Genomic DNA, 15,420 nt, shown 5'->3' with positions numbered 1-15,420 from the left:
CTCTCAGCTGGAGACCACTGGATCACCCGCTAATGATCTCTACCCTGCACTGGTTACTTCTTTCATGTCTTGCACAGCACTTACATTTTTCTTTTTTTCACATATCAGTTGTGCAGGGTGCTGTTTGGTACAATGGATCATCTCTTTCCTCTGAGGAATATAGGTGTGGAAGGGGGCGGTGTGAAGGAGGAGGATGTGTGGAAAATAAAAACACTTGAACCTTCGTTCTCATGGATCTTATTTTCCCCCACCACTTGCAGAACTGAATTGTTATCCTATCATTGGTGATGGCCTTTAGGTCTGTGTAATAATTCTAAAATACATTTTGTAAGGTTACTGTGACCTTATGAACTGAAATAAAACTTGTTTCTGATCAGCATTGTTTGTATTTACTGCATGGCCTTCAAATTAATAGTAAATAATAAAGAATTTGATATCACAACTACATCATTTTGAATAATATTGCATCAAGTGGTTTATGCACAGTTGCTATAATAAAACGCTGTGGCTATTTATTAACTGACCTTTATCCAAGCTCTTCTGGGCAACAGGACTGTGATTTAGCCAGTTAGACATGGGCTTTGCTGCCTTTAGTAAGGCTTGAACTCTGCTGCCTTTTATCACATTTAGTGGCATTAACAGCCATTCAAGAGAACAAAAAAGTAATAATTTATGTGTCAGATCCCTACATAGTAACCCAAAATGGCATAAAAAAAAAAAGTCTCAGCAGTCATATTTAGAAATTTGTACGAGACAAAAGAAGCCGTCTCTACTGGAGACAAGAGGTTGCTCATTACTTGGAAATCTGCGTGCTGTCTTACTTTATAAATCAGCACAAGTTAGGATTCATGTAAAATAATTCTGGATGTAAGTGACCTTAATCTAAGAAGAAAAATGAGAGTTGAATTATTTAAAACGGTTGGTCTTAGGCTTTTCAAACACCTTTTCATATTCCCAATTGTGTATCTTCTGGATATTCAGAATATCGCTGTCATTTTTATGTTGTTTGAAGGTCATTGCCGTAAACCTTGCCCAGATGCAGCTATATGTACCCTTTTATTATCTGGGACACAAATCTTAATATAAAGACCTCTTGACGCATGAAAGCTTGCAATTCAACCTTTGTGGTTATGTAAAACTGAGATGCATCCTGTAAAAATTTGTAAAACAGACATTTTCACTGCACCCTTATATTTCACCCTTTCTGTGGAGATTATGAAGATTGATAAATAGAGATTACATCTTGTCCTAGTGGGACCAAGACCAAAGCTGACCTCTGTAATTTTAAAACAATGCCAGTCTCAAAAACATTATATTGTATTTTATAAATCCCTAACCCTGTGGGATGTTGGTATTGGGTATTGATTTACACAGAAGTCAAAGATTTGTTACTTGGGAGTTGCAATTTGAAGGAAGTACATCCACAATGTTCTTCCTGTGTGAAACACTCCCTGAGAATGGAAAATATCAAGTATTTCTAGTCAGAGCTGCATGATGTAAAAGTAAAAAGCAAAAATGTTACCTGTTTCTCACAAGAATATCACAAGTGCTGCATGTAAATCATTTTCTCTGTAGTCAAAACCCAGTGTAAAGCTGATGTCTTATTATTTATTGTGCTGTTTTTTTAAGATGATAAAGTCCCCTTTGGTCTTGGACCGTTCTGTTAAACCTTGTGGACCAAATATTCTGGACTTACACTGAATAAAGATGTCAAGAGAGTTATTTTCTGTGTGCAAGATATTTATTGTCAATAACATTTTAACAGAACCGAACATTAAAGATTTCCTCGTCCCTTTAAGGAAAATTGATGAAAGAAACGAGCACTTAGAGGGAACCTATGTTGACTGTCTGTGTCTATTCATTAGCAATGATGAGAGTGGAACTCATTTGATTTACTTGCCTGCAAATGCATTAAATGGCGATTTATTAAAGAGCTTAACGCATCTGGGTCCTTGGACAGTAAAAGTAATGTAATGTAATGTATTAAACGTCTGTATTTGTAGCATCACCTGGCAAATTGCTCTAGAGCAATCAATGCCTTGGGTGCTCAGCTACATCAGTTTCTGGCTGAGTGTTTAGCCTTCTGCCAGTAGTGACATAAACAGTTTTAAGTTTAGCTGAACTTCACACAAGCAATCTACATTTCTGAAATGTCCTGTGGTGACAGTCGACAAGGCATCAGCATTAACCCACATCATTCATGCATTTTTATTTCAATCAATGTTCTGTTTGTTAAAGGAGAGTTGCATAGGGTTGGGTTGCAGAATGTATTAATTGACATTTTTCATGATTTGTCATGTGCTTCCAAGTCCTTTTTAAGATCACACGATAGCCATTTTAATGCTAATTAAAAAGCATGAAAGTATCAATAGGGAATTTTTTGTATAATTTGTATTTTTGAACTATCCTGACCCTAGTTTGGTGGAATTTAGCTCAGAGCTTCATCTCAACTAATCCCTCTCTAAACAAGGCACCTGTGTCTTTATGAGGACATTTCAGTTATTTTATCAGGGTCACAACCTCCTGAGCCACGTGAAGGTTGCCTCAGAATGGGAAGTCAGTCTTGTATGTTGTAATTATTTTTGCTTAAATTATTAAATTCAAAGCTTGTCCAGAATAACAATATTTTTGCCAAACTGACATTGACATTTGCAACTCTGGTCCAGGATCAAATAAATGCTTTATACTTTGTTTACATATGTTTGCTGTGCGAAAACTGCTGGTATCTTCTGATGGTCATTGGAAACAAGTGTCACATTTAGACAGCACTTCATCCATCTTTAGATGAGACTGCCGAGCCACCTGGAACCAGCTGTAGTTGCCATGCCAGGGCATTAGAGGGCATTGGGATTTTAGCACGTCGTCAAATCTTGTACGTCCTTTGAACGTTAACGTCATCCTGCAGCTGTGCGTTCTGCGAATGGTCGCTTTCACACCTGCAGAGTACTTCACACTTTCATGTGGGGTGCTGCCAAAAAGTTCCACTTGGAGACCTGGTTTCAAAAAGTCCCAGTGTCAGACTCTGGTGACGTGTAAACGAACGGTTCAGTCGCAACAAAAATGTTATGGTTTCACTGCAAACCATGTAATAAAATGGAAAATGGAAAATATTATTCTTGTTTTTTTCCTTTGCTTTTTCCCCAAATAAAACATTCATGTTGACTGTATATTTGGTGATTATAGGGGAATATGGTGTCCATGCCCACTTTGTTATTGCTTTTTTCCCCCACTTTTTGCTAGAAAAAAAATGGATCCCTTTTTTAAAATCAGTTTTTATAACCCCGTTTTCAAATAAACTACACATTTATGATGAAGACTAGGCAAAGAAATTATGTGCCATAATGGTTTTGGAAGAATTGTTTGCCCAGCACAGTCTTAGTCATACCCAGGACAATAGATTAACACATCCAAAATCAGTTTTTTTGGGCTTTGTACTGATTTACTGGAGGTCAAGTATGCAGAACCAGATCTGAGCTTCAAACTGACATGGATGATCTCAGCATTAGCCAGGGAACCCAGACTTTTCAAGTCAGAATTTTGTCTTGAGAGCTTTAAACTTGACTTATCTTTCAACTAAAGTGCAAGTTTCCAACTTGTGAGTTTGGACAGAAGACACATAAGCTCATAGCTCTTGTTGTCTTTTCTCCTTGGCTGGAGGTTTCTCACACACACTTGCTTGGGGCATGTTTCACTGCTCGGTGTGCATGCCAAACTGTTTTCTGGGGCACATGATGCAGGCTGCTGTTAAGCATGCGATGTGTTGCCCTCACTCTCACATTTTCCCCCATCTATTTTTTTTCTCTGCTGTGTCCTCTGCAGTTCTATTACCTCAAAAAATAAATAAATAAATAACTGCGTCAGAGCTGACGTGATTACCATACAAGATGCGCTGTGCTCTTCTCATGTAGTCCACTAGGTTGCCTAAGTCTTTAGAATTATGCATGACAACAGAGTAGTATTTTTCCTCTTCCAGAATCACGTTTTACCAAGCCTATTCTTAAGAATTCTTAAGAGAGGATGTCAAATCAGGATTACTTTCTTGGGGTGCAACAAAATCTTGAAGTGAAATGTTTAGTACATTTTCTAGCAAAGAAAGTCTGTCACGAAAACACGCTACTCAGTTGCTTTCAACGTGTGGCTTTCTCTGAAGTAAGTTTGGTCGAATATTGTGAGTGACAGAAAGCTTTAAGTTAAGTTAAAGTTTAACACCGTGTTGTATTGTTTATTAATTTTGAAGTAAGAGAGGAAGTAATTTTTGAATGACCTCATTTCCTTCCTATATGGCTTAAGTAGAAAGCAACTAGATTTCTTTCCTTAATTCTTGACATTTTACTTCTCATCCAAAAGGTTTCTTCCGTTTCAAACATGGTTGGAACTAACAGGCTTATAAGCTGCAGTCAAAATGGATTGTTTTTACAATAAAACTGACTATAAAGAGCAAGACGCACCAGATCCAATTTGGCATCTGATTCGACCAAAATAAGCAATTAGAACACATTAAAGTTAATGGGGCCTTGCAGACTGCTAGCGATTCCCTGTAACTGTCTCCAAATGTCTGACCAAAATAGCCTCCATGTCTACTTTGGTCAGAACTATGAGGCAATTCGATGGTAATGTTATGAGTGAAATGGGAAGTGACACACGGTGGAAAAGAAAAACACATCCGCTTTGTGGAAAAATACAAACTAAATCTTTTACTAGCAAAAAAGTTATGTACGTACCCATGATAGAAGCTCAGAAGTACAGAAAATAAATGAAATGGAAATCTTCTTTGAGCTTGTTTGAGCATTTTTGAGTTTACTTTCATGCTGGCGGGATTTCCGGCACGTACTCTGGTGTGAATATTCTATCCTGCAAGTCCAGTAGTCCGTAGAGGGATTCTTGAGCTGAAGCCTGTGGGTCAGGGAAAAACGGATCAGAACTTGAAGAGTCGGATGCAAGCAGTGTATCTTGGGCTTGAGAGTTGAAGCTGCCATCGTTGCAAATGGGCTGACCAACAAGATATTAATCCTATAGAATGGGATGTCATTCAGGTTCATATGCGTGCAAAGGCAGATTAATATTTTTGGCCATAAAGTCTAGCTTAACTGATTATTTTTTGTACTTATTCTGAAAAACTAACAAACCCCCAATTTTCTCCATTTAAAAGTCAGCAATTTGTGTAAATATCACGTTTCCTTTAGAGGGAAATTATAGAGGGAGAGAACAAGCATTCCTGCTGGCACTAGATTTGTAGTTTATGGAGATTAAATTATAGAATAAGAGAAGGAGGAGAGTATCAGCTGGAGTGTGTTTGGGGGGTGGGTGGCTAATAAAGAGTCACTCCCCCTCTTCCCCTCCTCTGGTTTTCCAACTCCTGTGTTCAAATAGTAGTCATTCTGCTGGGAATTCACTGCAGAGGATCTTAAACTTAGTTTCCAGTTTACTTCACTGTTCTCTGTGGCAGAAAACAAAACAACACCTGGTTTTGCATAATACGGTAAGTCATTATGTTCGCTGGTTATTGTTTGGCTTTTCGAAACACTTTTTGTGTTCCAAATAGACAAAAAAAAAAACACTCTCCACAGGTGATTTATGTTGAGTTCGTGTTGAGGATGCAGGTTAAGGTTTTAAGATGCAAGTTGGTATTTTTGTTCAAGTAGATTCATCCAGCTGCTTTCTCACTGTTTTGTATTTCTGTTGAATTTGGTTTGCATTTTCCACTTTTTACTTTATTTATATATACTGTATATATATATATATTCTATTTTGTGGCCATATTTTGAGGTCTTAAAAAATCTCAGCTCATTTCAAATACTCCTTAAACATTCTAGGTGTAAATGGACGTCGTTGTGACACCACAGCTGTTTCTGTTTGGTTATTCTCACAGACCAAACAGAGGCGCTCGCAGCCGAATCGTTGTGTTTTTACAGACGCGAGTTAAAATTGCGACTGACAGAAGTGCTGCTGGTTAGAGAGGTGTGCTGCACGATCCACCCCCTTCTTCACACATACATGGCAATCTGACTATGTGCCTGGTGTCCTTGCCAGTCGAGAGGCGTATCCACCCTGTATCAGTTACAACCTCCCATTCCTCATCTGTGCTTTTACATGAGGGCCCAATGTGTAAAGAAGGTGTTTCAGGCCAAGCTTAACGTGTGACGTAGGAAAGGGACCTTTGTTTTCCACCATTTTATACATGTAGAACTCCAGTATAAAGCAAAAAATATTAGCTATATTCAATTGCGCTCTATTGCTACAGGAAGCAAACAATGCAGCCCGTCTTTGTTGTTGCAATGACAAAGCAGTTGCTGGTGGTTTTGTGATGCTGGGAAAGACAAATGATGAATTGCAAATGTGAGAGGTGGTCAAAGTCAGAAAGAATCCCCAGAGCACATCCTGAAGGGGGGTAGCTGCAGACTTCATGATGTCCGAGTTCATTTAAAATCAGAGCATTGTGCTTGAAAGGCGCTGTGACTCCTGTGGTGGGGAGAAGGGCGAGAAATGGTCATCTGCTGTCATAGTTATGGTAATGTATGTGCCGTTCAAGGCTCAGCAGGACAGGAGGTCAGATTCTGACGGCTTGGGTTGTAAATCTTAACAGTGCTTCTGAATCAAGTAGAGCTACCTTAATAATGAAACAAATCTTTAAAAAAAAAAAAAGAAAAGCTTTGTACCCAAAAATAATATGCAGAAAATGTAATTATCTTTTATTCTCTTTCAACAATTGTCTCCAGAAAAGGCAAACGTGTGGAGGAGCTTGCTTGCACAGTCTTAAGCTTGGAAAGCCTCTGTACAGTTAAACAAAGGCTATATTGTAGATTTACAAGCCACAAGCATTTGTCAGGATCATGTGGTCTCTCAGAACTAAGCTTGTAACGCTTTGACCCTATGAAGCAGAATGCAGGATCACGGCCACTATGCAGACATCTCTCTCTACACAATGTAATAGCCAATGTTATTTCACATGCATGCAGATTTGTTAACATTTAAACACTTATTTTTACCTTTTATTTCCTTTGTGCTTGTATTAACTTTCATGATGTGGTAACACACAGGGAAGCAGTGACGTCAAGTTTAACTTAGACGTGTTAGGGTCCATCACATGCAGTTTAGTAAAGAGGACTGTTATAGGAACTGTAAACAGAGTTGCTGAGAGGAAATTGACTCATTTTTACCTTGCTTTGTGCAGTCATGTGTGCCGAGATCTTGTTTGTTTCTGCTCTGTGGAACAGTGCATCACAGCAGAAAGCTGGGAGCTTCAGGCAAGTTATTGTTGAGGTGTACTATAGACAACTTTATGGGATTTAGAAAGATATTTTAAAGATGTTGAACATTGGGCATTTGTCCTTGATGGTGAGCTGGAGACGTTATGCAGGAATTAAAAGATAACACAATTATTTTTGCACAGTTTTTTATTTTGGAAAGTGATTTTTGCATTCACTACGAGGTAAGGAACAGACAGACACATTTTTTCCCACTGTGGCATCTAACAGGAATAGACCTATTCTGTCTCTAGTTTCTATTTGCAAAACAACCTGGAACATGAATTCCCTGCTCATTAATACTGGAATCATAAATATGAACATTCTTCTTGACGTTGACCCAGTTGTGATTTTGAGTGGAGTGTGTACTTATGGTGGTGTTTAAAGGAAATGCACTCAGACTGAAAGCATGAATGGTTTTTCTCCATTTACTGGCCTGGAATCTGATGTTTGGCTTTTTGGAAATGCCCAAGGGAAGTGCATGAATGAATCTTTTGGAAAATATTGTTCCATTGTTTTGATTACACTTTAAGTTTGGACCTTTTGGAAATATTTTGGCATCCAAATTTAGGAGATCTATAGAGATGGACATGTCAGATTATGTTAGCGCAGCTAGCATTGCTAAAATTGTAGTCTGTGTATGAGTATTTTAACGAATGTCCATCCTTACCTTGACTTTGAGATTTAGGAAAAGCTGCTAACATCTCCAAATCCAGCATGTTCCATGATAAAGGTTGAAAAATCAAACTGATAAAACAATGTAGTTTGTTCATCCTTCTTGTTATCTGCTATTAGTTTCACTCTGTCTTTTGCATCCTGAATTAACCTCATGTTAATATGACGTAGCTTCTTCCCTCTTCAATTGTTTTTAAACATCTGAGACTGAAAAGGACTCTCAGCACCTAATGATGAAATATACAAATATTTATTTTATGGAAATCCTGATAAACTCCAGGTAGAAAAAATCCTGAATCTTGCTCTCTCTTTTGAGGACAGTGTTATGTTTTGAAGTTGCGTATTAGTTCTCAGAGATCAATTTACGTCTCAAATCTCACATTTTATGCATCTGGCACAACTCTCATTAATATTTCCACCCACCCTTTTTCAGATGAAGCCAGTCAGAGTCATTTATGACATAGGGCATTGTTTCACAATATTAATGTCAACAGGTAATTTTTCTTTCCTACATCGTCACCGGTTTCATTCCTCTGATTGGATGTAGCTATGTAACCGTTGTGGGACTGCAGATGTAAATGTTTTTTTTTTTTTTCTGATTTGCATATGGATATTTGTTTACTGAAAGACAAGATAGTGGACTGTTTACCAAAAATTCCTCTGGCTCCTTCATGATTCAAAAATGCAAATTTTATCCCTGGCAAAATGATAAACATGAGAAGGTGCTAATATTGGAACCTAATGCTGGTCTGAGGTCTAGTGGTTTATGACTGCTTTCAACTTGCAGCTGTTGAGGTGCTTTGAAAAGCTGTCAATGAGAAACTGTGAGTCTGTGTGTTGGAGTTGGCATTTGAGTAGCAGCTCAGTGGAGAAGAAAGCCTGGAACTGGCACCTCCGATACTGAAGTGAAATGTTAAATATCAAGAACAGATGATATTAGCGTTTCTTCCTTTCATTTTTGAGGTATTTATGAATTCCTACATTTTTTTTCTTACATTAAGTTTCTATATTAATGATGTTGCATATTGTAATGTGAAGTACAAAAATGATCCTTTGCATTGTTTTGACTGAAAATTGTGGAGTTGCAAAACAGAAGCGCTCCATTTTCAAACTTCTACCTTAACTGCAGAATTACACTTCCTTCTACTTTTATCTGAAAAAATCCGACTACTAGTCTTTTTTAGTTTTTAGATTTACAAAACCAGAATGTTGAGTTGTCAAATAAAAATGTCATATTTGCTCTTTTTAAGTATAAAGTAAAATAGCTGAGTGAGCATCCTGCAATGTGGTGGTTTCATATTTTTGCCAGGGATAGTAGTGACCTCTGCAGCAGGGATACCCTAGAGGAAACACTGGTAGGGACCAAGATGTCGCTAGGCTTTTTTAACAACAGCTGCAGCTCAGCATTGAACTCCATGTCACTTCAAACAACACAGGACCGTTTTTTTTTTACACTGCTCTAAAAACCTGCTAACAACCACACTATCATTGCTTTAACATTGTAAAGCAATGTAAATGCGTAAAGTGGTTACTCTTTCCTGCATGAAATGACTTTGTAGTAGTATTGGTTCTAGACTCTGATGGGCTCGTATGGAAGAACAACACGCGGCGCTTTACACAAACATGTGTACTCTGACTTTAACATCTCACACTGTGTTCCTGAAAGTGAAAACAAACTAATTGACAAACAGCAATCATGTAATTTGTCTTGCTGTTCAGTTCCTTCATCCCAGTGTGTTTGTTTGAAGCAGAACTTTTTTCTTTGGTCTAAAGCAGGGGTCTGCAGCCTTTTTAAGGGAGCACTATGTTTCTATGTATAGGGTGTAAAACAAAGAAAAACATCCAAGTTTTCCAAAAAGAAGATGGAAACAATTGCTTTGATGGGACGTTATTGGTGGAAAATGGCGTTTAAAAAAGCACATAGTTTCCAACCTAATGACAAGAAAACATGTTCCGATTATGCCAATTGGTTTGGCCTTTTAAAAGGAAAACATTTAAGCAGGTAATAAATATACTTTTCCTTAAGCCTACAGTTCTGTATTTAAAATGTGTTGTATTACACTGATTCAATATTCTAATCTTAAATGTCATGTTTTGTTGGCTACAAGCAGAAAAATAATTAGTACAAAGAAATGCTTGGAAACATCAGTCTGTAATGAATTAATATAGAATGCATTTCACTAGGAGTTATTAACATAAGTGATATTGCAGAACATTTTCATACTTAGATGTGGTCAAATGTACCCTGCAAGTGCAATGTATCATTCTTTCAAGTTGTTAAAATGTAACAATGTGTCCAATAAGACACACAGGTAGTCTTTGTCTGGATAATCAAGGGTTTGATTATCCAGTGAAAACTATCGTATCTACATTTTTATAAAGTACAACATGTATAATAGCATTATTATACATATTATGTAAATCATAAAACCTGCAATTAATTTTAAACCAACAAATGTGATTTGCTTGATTAATGTACATTTATATGTACAGTATTATCATAATAATATGACACGGGCTTTTAATTTTCAGTTAATGACACCACAGATTTCACCATTGTTAAATGAGGGGGAGAACGGTGTTAACAGGTTCTGACTGAGGCATTGGAGTACCACACAATATACAACACAGCCAGACATTCACTGACACTCCAGATGGCCACTTGTCAGCTTAGTGGATAACACCCCACTGAGCTCAGACCCCACTGGCCCCAACACTGAGCCTGCAACCATCAATAGCCACGAGGATAGCAACTTGTTTTGTCATTATTTTGGACCTTAATAAATAGAAATAATTTTGATAATTCTAACTGGCCTATAACAGGAGACGTTTGGTCTGGTTCAACTTCAGACAGTGAGAAAAAAGGTGCGCCTTTTTTAAGGCACACCTTAAAAAAAGGTGTAAACGGGGCGTGCCGTGGTGGCGTAGCGGTTAGCGCGACCCGTATTTGGAGGCCTTGAGTCCTCGACGCGGCCGTCGTGGGTTCGACTCCCGGACCCGACGACATTTGCCGCATGTCTTCCCCCCTCTCCTTCCCCGTTTCCTGTCAGTCTACTGTCATATAAGGGACACTAGAGCCCACAAAAGACCCCCTGGAGGGGTAAAAAAAAAAAAAAGGTGTAAACTTCTGGTTTTAACTGTATAGCTCTATACTGTAAGTATGACGAGAACTCAAAAAAAAAGAAACGTAGAAAAAATGATATTTCAGTTTAAAGACAATATAAAATAAAACGAGGGTGGGAAAATTATTGTCAGAATAGGACTGTTGTGCCTAAACAGTACTAGGATTACAGTTTTATATACAGATAAACAACGACCGATTGAAGAAAAGCAGTCATAGTTTTGCTATTTGGAACTTATTCCTGCACACATACGGATGTGAGTTTATTTGCTAGAAAATATGATCCATCTTCAGTGCAGCCCTAATTTGCCGAACCCCTCCCCTGTTCTATATACCTAGCTGTGTTATTATCTTAAGAGCCTGCCGTGTTTAGATTACAGGGTTTTGTGTTTCAGCTTGTCACTAGTGAGCCCAATGCATTCTTTTCAACAGCATAGTTGGTGTCAGGCACTTCTCTCATCCCTGCAAACATCTTTTTTTTTGTTGCCTTTTTATATTAAACTTTATTTTTTATAGGCTTTGTGGCTAAACTATTTAGACCGCATATTTAAAGTTGATGACTTGAAGAATCTTTGTTCAGTTTTAGCTGTTGGTAGATCCGATTTTGCCTCTGGGGGCATTCTCAGAAGATAAAAGTAAGTTGGCTTTGGGTCCCCGAGTGTCTGAGGAACAAAGTTAAATGGGGGTTTTGACAGTTTCCTCTTCCTGCTCCAGCAAGCCTAGGAATTTCTCAGTCGTAAGATGTGCCTTTAAGTGTTGTTTTGCAACAAAAGGACCTTAAATCTACTCTTCACATAGCTTAGACTTGACATGACACCCCCTTCCCTCAGGCCATTGTTTAGAAAAAAAATTATTTATGAGGACATTATACAAATCGTGGTGTTACAGGGAATGCATAAAGATAACAATTCCAAATGGAAAACTACAAAAGCATTTATTTAACAAAAACTTAAGCTATTATGGAAAAGCAGTGTATTTGAATTATGAGATTAATTAGCAGATGGGAGCAGCTTACTAGATGCATCGATTTACTTAATTATCATTAAGTGTGACCGAATGTTGTTGCAGTTTGCTGATCTTTAGAATCCAGTTTTACAAAATGCATTTGAAAAGCACTTCAGTATTGATCCTGGAGAATCACTGTGGATTAGAAGGCCAGTCCAGGATAATTCAGAGACACCCGTTCTGCAGAGAGAATGATTTCTGTGGATACAGCATTTAAGAGAGTTGGCAATTCTCCAAAGAGTGGATGTCCCAGGAAGCTCCCACTGAAGCGCAAACAAAAAACTGCAAACAAAAAACCTTAAGGCTGCAGCTCAGATTCCAAACAGCTTTAGTTGACGTATGGAAAGTAAGTACGACATGAAAAACATCTAACAAATGCAACAAGCTTCTAGAGCAAAATGTATTTATTTTTAAAGAAGATTTTAACTTGAAACACAAAAATTTACGTAACTAACAACCATTTACTCACTCACACCTGGACACAATTTAGAGGGACCAATTAACTCAACAGTGATGTTTCGTAACTGTGGGAGGAAGTCAGAGTACCCTGAGAGAATGCCTGCATGCACAGGGAGAACATACAAAATCTATGCGCAAAGACTTCAGGCCAGAATTTGAACCCAGCAGTACTACCAACTTCGTCTCCGTCTTTTTGCAAGATTTCACATCTCAAAAAACTTTTTATGGTTAAATAAGGTACAGATAAATGTATATTTTTTGCCTACCTAAAGGCAGCAAAATGCTTTCCGTGTATTCACACCTTCCCAAATAGATGGTAGCTTTGTTGGATCTCTACTTTCCTAAAAGCGGTTTTGTTGCCGTTATGTAGATGCATTAAAAAAGTCTTGTGGTTATGTTCCTATTTTTGGGTTGTTACAGAAGCAAATTATGAGTCAAGCTATTCTGTGTACCTACACATCCCACTGAAATGAGAGGTGAATCACTGTTTACCTCATGTTTAGGAAACTTAAAAGTCCCAGGGCACCAGTGAAGCTTTAAGCAAAATCCATAAATGTTCACGTGTACTTTGTTTTTCCAAGACAGGGGTAGCAGTTTGTGATGCGACTAAAGACTGTTTTCTGTGGAAAGCATGGTTATGTTGATGAGCCCCTCTGAGGATTTATGACACGTAGCTGAACTGACCAGAAACGGTGTCCAACAATCCCAGTGGCATGATGCTTTCCCTGCACATGCATCAATGTGGAATGATTGACATTCTCACTAGTGGCTACATTTCTTCTGTGCTGGGTAGTGTCAAGAAGAGAAACAGATCTATTCCTGTTTAGTTTGGTTGGCCCTAGCACTGTGGAAACCTTTTTTTAATTTGGAGTGTTTTTTTATAGTGTTACAACTACACAATTTACACACACAAGTACTAAAGGGGATTGGAAAGTCGGGTTAGAAAAAGCTGGAACAATACTCTACTTGTTTTCTATTGCAGGTTAGTAAGACAGAGAGATATTGTTATCCCAGATTTCTGTCTTTCAGTTACTTAACAGTTCATGTGTCTTAAAATTGTTACCTTAATTTGTGGACCCAGGCTTAAAAAGCAAAAACACTCATATGTTGCAAGTTATATTGGGTTAAAGAGGCAGGTAGGTTCAGTCATGCTCAGTTGTCATGAGTTTTGTTGCCAAAAAAAGCCTTAATAGAGAACTGTCTTTTACTATTATCTTTTTATAGTAGGATATCTGGGACAGTGATCAGTGAATATACTGTTGACATTTGAATAAGTTCTGTTTTCTCATAAATGCACTCACTAGTAAGCTACAGTGGACAATAGACTGTACTGTGCCACAAGAAAAACATTTGTGTGCAGTTTGCTGTCCAACTTGCTATCAAGTGAATAAATCTTGATGCAGTATTAATACTTGAACAATTTGTATAATATAATATAGTTCAAGATTCCACAGTTTTAGAGATCCTCTTTATGTAGCCGAACCTTCATTCGCAGACACAGATTTGGACTTCAGGTGTAAAATACATCCTTTTTCTCTACACAGATGACATCTGCAGAACCATTAATTTTTAACATTCAAACAAATAAAATATGAAGAAGTTTTAGCAGGAAATGGTACAGCCCTGATGTAGCACAGAGGGTAGTGTTGCAGGCACTTACACTTTGTGTTTGTTCCTGTTTGTTTGTTTTCCTGTGAATTATATAAAAGGAGGAGGATTACATTAATAATCTAAACCATTATCCATTGCAGTCCAAGTCAGTGGTGATCAGAGAACATAATTAAGAGAGAAATGGGCGCAACAAGGTAGAAAAACAAGGTCAGCAAGAGTTTATGTAACACTCCCATCACTGCAAGCTTGAGTGCATGCAGCAGCGGGAGGTTGGGGTTTTTTTCACTTACATGCATCAGCTACACACATGCATAGTAAAACACTGCAACCCCTAAAGAGTCCTAAAGCCAGAGAAGGAAACATGAAGGGGGGATAAGAGCTACATCCCTGGGTAATCTTCACTCCCATCTGCTGATGGTCTCTGGGTTTAAAACAGAGGGAGTTGTCCTGCCTTGAGGACGGTGGATGGAGTCTGAATAAGTGGTCTGATGAAAACCCTCCTCCTGCTTGCAGTCCCTCTATACAGCAGGGGGTAGCTTCTGAGAACAAATGGTAATTGAACAACACGTTGATTCACTTCAGCTTTATTTAAATAACTCATGTTCACTCAGCCTGTCACTGCAGTCTCTGGTGCATTTTAAAAGGGGTTGACTCAATCATATAGTTACAGTTTAATAGGAGGTTTTAGCTGGTTAATATAACCAAAACTTGGTCAGAAAGTAAAAGGTTGTTTAGCTGAAGTTGATTTGCTTTACTCTATTACACTGCTATTTATGTCGCTTATTGAAATTAATGTCCCTTTGTTATCTCCTTCAGGAAGTGTAGCAGGTTACATGCATACATCATTTCTTATATTTATATTTTTGTCTTTATTGGCTCAAAGGTATAATTCAGGATTTTTGCTGACATTTGCATCAAAACATTATAAGTAAGACAACTGTTTATCTGAAATAGAGAGTCTTTATTTAGTTTAAATCCAGAGTAGTTGGATTTACTCTGGATCCAACTAGGGATCCAGAGCTAATGGCTCTTTGGGGTTGAGCTAATGGCTAGTTTGAGAAGAGCCAAAACTAAAACTACCACCTTGAAAAACCTCAAAATGGCACAATTTGTGCATTTTTTATTTTATGAACTTCTAACATATTGTGATGGTTTCAATGGGCTGTTATTTACAAAGAACTCAGTGGTAATTTAGATGGAAAATGGAGGTTAGAGGTGATGTGCCACCAATGATCCTTCTTTGTGAAATGCACTAAAAATTGCTTATGTACAGTGTTTCCTGTCTAAAAATATGGGAAGATAAGT

General features: G+C 37.9%; 1 protein-coding gene across 2 annotated transcripts in view; it reads left to right on the top strand.

The window, feature by feature from the left end:
- Positions 1-15,420, top strand: part of LOC102234854 (T-lymphoma invasion and metastasis-inducing protein 1-like) — a 49,383-nt gene that overhangs the window by 5,233 nt on the left and 28,730 nt on the right. Inside the window, exon 1 of one of the 2 annotated variants that reach the window (XM_023351194.1) lies at positions 5,415-5,479. The exons of the other annotated variant lie outside the window; for it this stretch is intronic. The gene's annotated coding sequence lies outside the window, so the exon portion shown is untranslated. Of the gene's footprint in view, positions 1-5,414; positions 5,480-15,420 lie in introns of those variants that run through there. 2 annotated transcript variants of the gene reach the window in all.

Source organism: Xiphophorus maculatus, chromosome 18 (genome assembly GCF_002775205.1).
Source record: "Xiphophorus maculatus strain JP 163 A chromosome 18, X_maculatus-5.0-male, whole genome shotgun sequence".
NCBI classification, from domain to species: domain Eukaryota; kingdom Metazoa; phylum Chordata; class Actinopteri; order Cyprinodontiformes; family Poeciliidae; genus Xiphophorus; species Xiphophorus maculatus.
Note: the sequence above shows the minus strand (reverse complement) of the source record. Positions and strands in the feature narration are given on the sequence as shown.